A 7,259-nucleotide genomic window follows, 5' to 3' on the forward strand; every position below is an offset into this window, starting at 1 on the left:
TGTGAGTGAATGTGAGGTTGTTGAAATGTGCAGACATCACCCTAATGTGTTTTAACCAGTTAGAGAGTGCAAGGGTGTTGAAATCGAATCTTTGATTAGCCCAATCAATCATGACCCTGAAGTCTCCAAGGATGAAAAGATATCTATGTGATCACCAAAGAGAAAAATATAGGAGGCCCCATAATGAAATCACTTTAGATTTTAGTCCGCCAACCACCACAACAAGAGAAAGTGTAATATATGTCAGGTTCTAAGACTAATATAGCTCCACAACCACATATTGAGTTCTATGCAACCCCATCAAATAATCCAACAAGTAGATTGTCCAAATAATCAACAAGGGTCAAAATCTTGCTCTTCTCTATAACAGATGGTCATAAGCATTCAAGGAAGAAAGACAAAAAAAAAATTATACATTATAAGTTTCCAAAAAGAAAATTTAAAAATCATTAATTATCCATTTTTTGTATTTTATTTTCATTGTTTTGACTTTTTACTTTTTAGGCATTATCCATTTTTCACTATTAATGTTTCAATTATTTTTATCAATAAACAATACAAAAAGATATTAATATATCACAAAAATTAAAAAATTATTTACATAACATTAAGTAAAATTTATAATCTAAATATAATTAATAAAAATGCAACAATGAAGTGATAAAATAAATATCTATTTTTTCAAACTTAAAAATTACAAGTTGCATTCATCAATGCTAAACTAATAGTGATCAATAGGCAAATCGATTTCTAGAGTCTCGCCTTAGAGTGCCTTGAAATCTCATACAAACTTTTAAAAATCACAAGTTTAAGCTGTTTAATTTGAAATATCGAGTGCCTTAGAGGATTTTCCAAGGCATTGAATCCGTTTATGCATTCAAAAGAATAATCTAAAAAACAAGAAATCACAATCTCACTGGAAATTATATTGTCAGATTGTGGCCAAAAAGTCAGTTCGTCTTTTAGTTAGACTATTCCCTAATAAAAGCAATATTACATAGATCAAACCAATGCTTAAAAAAATCATGACCTAAACAAATGTTGCATGCAACTTAATCTTTAACAATGTATGGGTCTATCCATTATTGTATACAAACACACAATTGGAAAATGTTGTGCAAGAAATACAATTCTACATGTATAGATCAATAATGTTCGCAATGAATTTTTGGGATAGTGCACCACATACCCAATTTCTACACCTAGAAACAACATGATCTGTGTTCATTCTAATTGTAAATTGGTTCCCAAGATGAATCTTGTCCATTCCTAAAGTTATTTATTGTCGATGTAAATTCAACTACTACCTAGAAAAATGACTTTGATTATAAATTTCAATGATGTTAGTCATCCCAAGAAATAATTACTTATCCAAAACTACAACATTATGAGTAGAAATATCTACTGTGATTATAAATGCAAATACAACATTTTCTTCTTTAAAACACTACACGTTATTAAGATTACCTCACCCACAAAAAATTCAAATTCAAAAAAAATATATATATATATATATATATATTTCACTTCCTCACTTTGCTTTCTCTCATGCAATATCTTATGATTTGGTTGTTATACCATGAATCAATAAAGAAAATAAATGCAAGATTGGATTGGGACTATATTAGACATTCTTCACCTGCTTCGGACAACATTAATTAGAAGCCCAAGCCAAAGCAAGTACAACACAAAACAAACAAATAATTGTGTAGCCTACATTGAACTTTGTCTCTATATCTCTATGTATATCATGTTGTTTTGAAATGCAAATTTAAGGAAGTGATATTAATATGGCTCTAACAGATATCATTGCCATTTATGTGGTTTAGCAGGTTGTGAGATGCTTGTGATATTAATATGACTAACAAATATCGTTGACAGTGATGTGGTTTAGCAGGTCTTGGGATGCTTGTGATATTAATATGGCTTTAACTAATATCGTTGTTAGTGATGTGGTTTAGCAAGTTTGGGGAAACTTTACGAGTACAACAGTAAACCCACTTTGAGGGCGAGTGAGTGGAGAAAAAGAATGGGACAAACAAGTATCTCTATGTTGACAAGCGTATGCAAAACGGTTGAGTGTTTGTACTTTTCTTAAATAATTTGCGAAAATGTTTTGAAAAAATAATAATTCAATGTGTTGACATCTAGGATTGTTGAGCGTTCCAAACAAAACAAAAAAATATTACACAAATTCTATCTGCAAAAATTCATGACTAATGACCATCCAATCAAAATTAAAGGTTACTATCCAATCAAGCTTAAACATTATAATTTCTATTTGTCAACACTAAACTAATAGTGATCAAACAAATTCAATATTAAACTAATAGTGATTAAACAAATCCAATACTAAACTAATAGTGATCAAACAAATTCACTTGACAACTAATAACTTATAACAACTTGACCAATACCAATATTTACAAAGCAATTGTTTATATTTAAAATATTTACAAACAAAAAAAATTGTTGTAATCCTATTGTGATAATGACTAATAACTACTAGATATCAAGATTTACAGAATGGACCATGTTTAGTCACACAGATGCAAAAATTCATGAGTGAAAACTGACCATCCACGTTACTATCCAATCAAATTACTACTCAATCAAACAAATCCAATACTATATTAATAGTGATCAAACAAATCCACTAGAAGACTAATAAATTATAACAACTTGACGAATATCAATATTTACAAAGCAATTTTTTATATTTAAAATATTTACAAACAAAAACAATTGATGTAATCCTATTGTGATAAGGACTAATAACTATTAGATATCAAGATTTACAAAATGGACCATGTTTGGTTACACACATCTGCAAAAATTCATGACTGAAAACTGACCATCCAATCAAACTTAAACATTACTATCCAATCAAACTTAAACATTATAATTTCTATTGGTCAATACTAAACTAATAATGATCAAACAAATCCAATACTAGATTAATAATGAACAAACAAATCCACTGGAAAACTAATAACTTGTAACAACTTGAGCAATATCAATATTTATAAAGCAATTGTTTATATTTAAAATATTTACAAACAAAAACAATTGTTGTAATCCTATTCACTAATAACTACTAGATATCAAGATTTACAAAATGGACCATGTTTGGTCACATAAATCTGAAAAAAATCATGACTGAAAAGTGACCATCAAATCAAACTTAAACATTACTATCCAATCAAGCTTAAAATTATAATTTCTATTGGTCAATACTATATTAATAGTGATCAAACAAATCCACTAGAGGACTAATAAATTATAACAACTTGACCAATATCAATATTTACAAAGCAATTTTTATATTTAAAATGTTTACAAACAAAAACAATTGTTGTAATCCTAATGTGATAAGGACTAATAACTACTAGATATCAAGATTTACAATATGGACCATGTTTGGTCACACAGATCTGCAAAAAATCATGACTGAATTGACCATCCAATCAAACTCAAACATTACTATCCAATCAAATTACTATCCAATCGAGCTTAAACATTATAATTTTTATTGGTCAATACTAAACTAATAGTGATCAAACAAATCCAATACTAAACTAATCGTGAGCAAACAAATCCACTGGACAACTAATAACTTATAACAACTTGACCAATATCAATATTTATAAAGCAATTGTTTATATTTAAAATATTTACAAATAAAAACAATTGTTGTGTTAAGGACTAATAATTAATAGATATCAAGATTTACATAATGGACCGTGTTTGGTTACAGAGATCTGCAAAATATCATCACTGACAACTGACAATCCAATCAAACTTAAACATTACTATCCAATCAAGCTTAAAATTATAATTTCTATTAGCCAATATTAAACTAATAGTGATCAAACAAATCCAATACTAATATTGATCAAACAAATCCAATACTAAACTAATAATGATCAAACAAATCCACTGGACGACTAATAACTTATAACAACTTGACCAATATCAATATTTACAAAGCAATTGTTGATATTTAAAATATTTACAAACAAAAACAATTGTTGTAGTCTTATTGTGATAAGAACTAATAACTACTAGATATCAAGATTTACAAAATGAACCATGTTTGGTCACACAGATCTGCAAAAATTCATAATTGAAAATAGACCATCCAATCAAACATAAACATTACAATCCAATCAAATTATTAACTTAAACATTAGTATCCAATCAAGCTTAAAATTATAATTTCTATTAGCCAATATTAAACTAATAGTGATCAAACAAATCCAATACTAAACTAATAATGATCAAACAAATCCACTGGACGACTAATAACTTATAACAACTTGACCAATATCAATATTTACAAAGCAATTGTTTATATTTAAAATATTTACAAACAAAAACAATTGTTGTAATCTTATTGTGATAAGAACTAATAACTACTAGATATCAAGATTTACAAAATGAACCATGTTTGGTCACACAGATCTGCAAAAATTCATAATTGAAAATAGACCATCCAATCAAACATAAACATTACAATCCAATCAAATTATTATCCAATCACGTTGAAACATTATAATTTCTACTGGTCAATACTAAACTAATAGTAATAAAACAAATCCAATACTACACTAATAATGATAAACAAATCCACTAGACCACTAATAACTTATAACAACTTGATTAATATCAATATTTACAAAGCAATGGTTTATATTTCAAATATTTGAAAACAAAAACAATTGCTTTAATCCTATTGCGATAAACATTGATAACTACTAGATATCAAGATTTTCAAGATTTACAAAATGGACCATCTTCAGTCACACATACCTACAAAAATTCATAACTAATCACTGACCATTCAATAATACTAATAACTACTGGATATCATCAAGATTTACAGAATATACCAGGTTCAGTCACACAGATCTGCAAAAATCCATGACTGAAAACTGACAATGTTCTAGAGACTATGTTGACCGTATAAACCTATCTAACCTATCTATTGTGTTGGCATTCATGCCATGCAAGCCTCCTTCTATGTGCCAATTTATTTACAGACCTTGCTAGTCTTCCGCAGGTCAAGGGCACTGCTGTGTGGTGTAGACTGATTACGTTGAGTTAGGGATTCAATGTATAGACGAAGTCGTTGCCTCTCAGCAGTCCCAATAGAGAAAGGCGGATCGAGCTTCAGAGAAGATGCCTCAACCAAAATAAATGAAAGCAAACCCTTGGATTTCGAATATAATGCCGCAGAATTATCCATCGCTCCACATAGTTCATCCATGATGCCTTTCCTTGCCAGTGCTAACGATGTCTGTACCAAAACCTGCATTCCATCTGGTATTCTTGCACTGCCTTCCAAAGCAGGTCCAAGCTCAATAGAAAGTTCCTGAGCACTGTCCACTTCCCTTGCAAATTCTTCTTTTATTTCTGAACAAGCAGCTTTTGCAACCTGGAAATTAGATCCCGGGCAAGAACGTTCTCCAGCCCAATCATAACTTACACTCAGTGCTTGCTTCCAGACTGCTAAGCAAACCAGCTGGATTGCAAATGCCTCCATCTTTTGCCCTGCCTGAATCTTCTCCCCTACTATCTCGGAAATCAAATGAGCAGACCTTCGCAGAAAGTCAACCCTCGTTGGAAGATGATCTGATGGTTTCTCCAATGCATCTGGTGAATTAACAGAGGCCTGAGAAGTTCCTAATGGCATTGAACCTTGGCTCACGATGGAACCCAAAGCTACCCCATTCATATGTGCTGGTGCACTAATATGTTGAAAATTGTTTAGCCCAGATACACCCAAAGCCGAAGAAAGTGTCTCGGAATCCACAAAATCAGAATCCACAAAAACATAGTCCTCTTCCTCTTCCTCTGCAAAATCCATAATTCCCTTCGGTGAAGCTATGACAGAGCATACCCATGAATTTTCAATAGCTGGAATTTCAGCTGAACCAATTGAGCTATTCTCATGACCAGTTGCAGAGTCAATTGGCTCGACCAAAAATCTATGATTAAAGAATTCCTCAAATGAAAGTCGCTCAATGGGGTTTCTGCGCAATAGCCTTTTACATAAATCTACACAATCAGGGTTGAGATCTCCAGCAACACCACTTGGAATTAACTTGCGTTCATCTGATTTCATAATATTCTTCATTAGGTCAATCTGAGAATTCCCAAAATATGGCGGTCTTCCTGTAACAAGCTGAAACAGAATTGCACCCACGCTCCACAAATCTGCCTTGGCATCATACTTTTGGGACTGCATAATCTCTGGAGCCATGTACAGAGGCGAACCACACAGGGTTTCTGCTAACAATTGTGGTTGCAGGAGCCTGGCGAAACCAAAATCTGCAATTTTAAGTACAGTCTTCCCGCCATTTTTTGAAAGTAGAAGATTTTGGGGTTTCAGGTCCCTGTGTATAAGACTATTTTCGTGCAGAACTTTTAATCCAGCGGCGAGCTGGATGATAAAATCCCTCGCCACAGCTTCTGAAAAACTTCCATAACGCTGGATATATGAAGATAAATCACCACCATCACAGTATTCTAAAACAAGAAAAATTCTACCCTGCTCATTCAAAGTATCATAGAGTTGAATAATGTTGGGATGCTTAATTTTTTTGAGAATATTAATCTCTGAGATCAGGGACTCCCTCAGCTTATGGCTGGTGTTCTGAATATCAATTTCCTTGATAGCAAATTTACGATCATGGTTGCGAATGTGCTTGGCACGCCACACCACTGAAAATGTCCCCGATCCAATGTGGCTTTCCAGCACATAATTCCCTACAACTCTCCCCGCCATTATCAGCTATAACTCCGCAGCAAAACTTCGGCCCTCTTTAGAATTTTTGGTATTGGAAATCGATTTACAAAAATATCACCCACAAAACTTAAAAATATTCAGAGACAGAGTCCTCAGCTTCTGAGCAAACCTAAATATTCAGAGACAGATTCCTCCGCTTCTGAGGAAACCTAAAAATACTCAGAAGCTGATTCGTTCGTCCGCTTGGGCAAATTCCTCGGCTTGCTCCTAAGGTTAACCATTAACGTGTATCTCTACATCTTATATAGATAAAAGAAATTAGAGTAAAAATTATGATGGCTAATCTTAAGGGTTTCAAGGTCCAAAAACTTAGCAACTTAGCAACTTTACCCTCAAGGAATTATTAAAAAATAGTCTAAATTACTCTATATCTATAAGTGCCAATATGTAAATCTCTTTTTTAATAATTAATTTTAAATTTTTGTGATTCATATTGATTATGAAATTG

The 7,259-nt window shown here is 31.9% G+C and overlaps 1 pseudogene; it reads right to left on the minus strand.

Moving 5' to 3' along the window:
• Positions 1–4,822: 4,822 nt before the first annotated feature.
• On the minus strand, positions 4,823–7,007 carry LOC149242094 (serine/threonine-protein kinase ATG1b pseudogene; annotated as a pseudogene).
• Positions 7,008–7,259: the final 252 nt, after the last annotated feature.

This window comes from Pinus tabuliformis, chromosome 8 (assembly GCF_031772625.1).
Source record: "Pinus tabuliformis cultivar Carrire ecotype Pingquan chromosome 8, CPIR1, whole genome shotgun sequence".
Classification (NCBI taxonomy): domain Eukaryota; kingdom Viridiplantae; phylum Streptophyta; class Pinopsida; order Pinales; family Pinaceae; genus Pinus; species Pinus tabuliformis.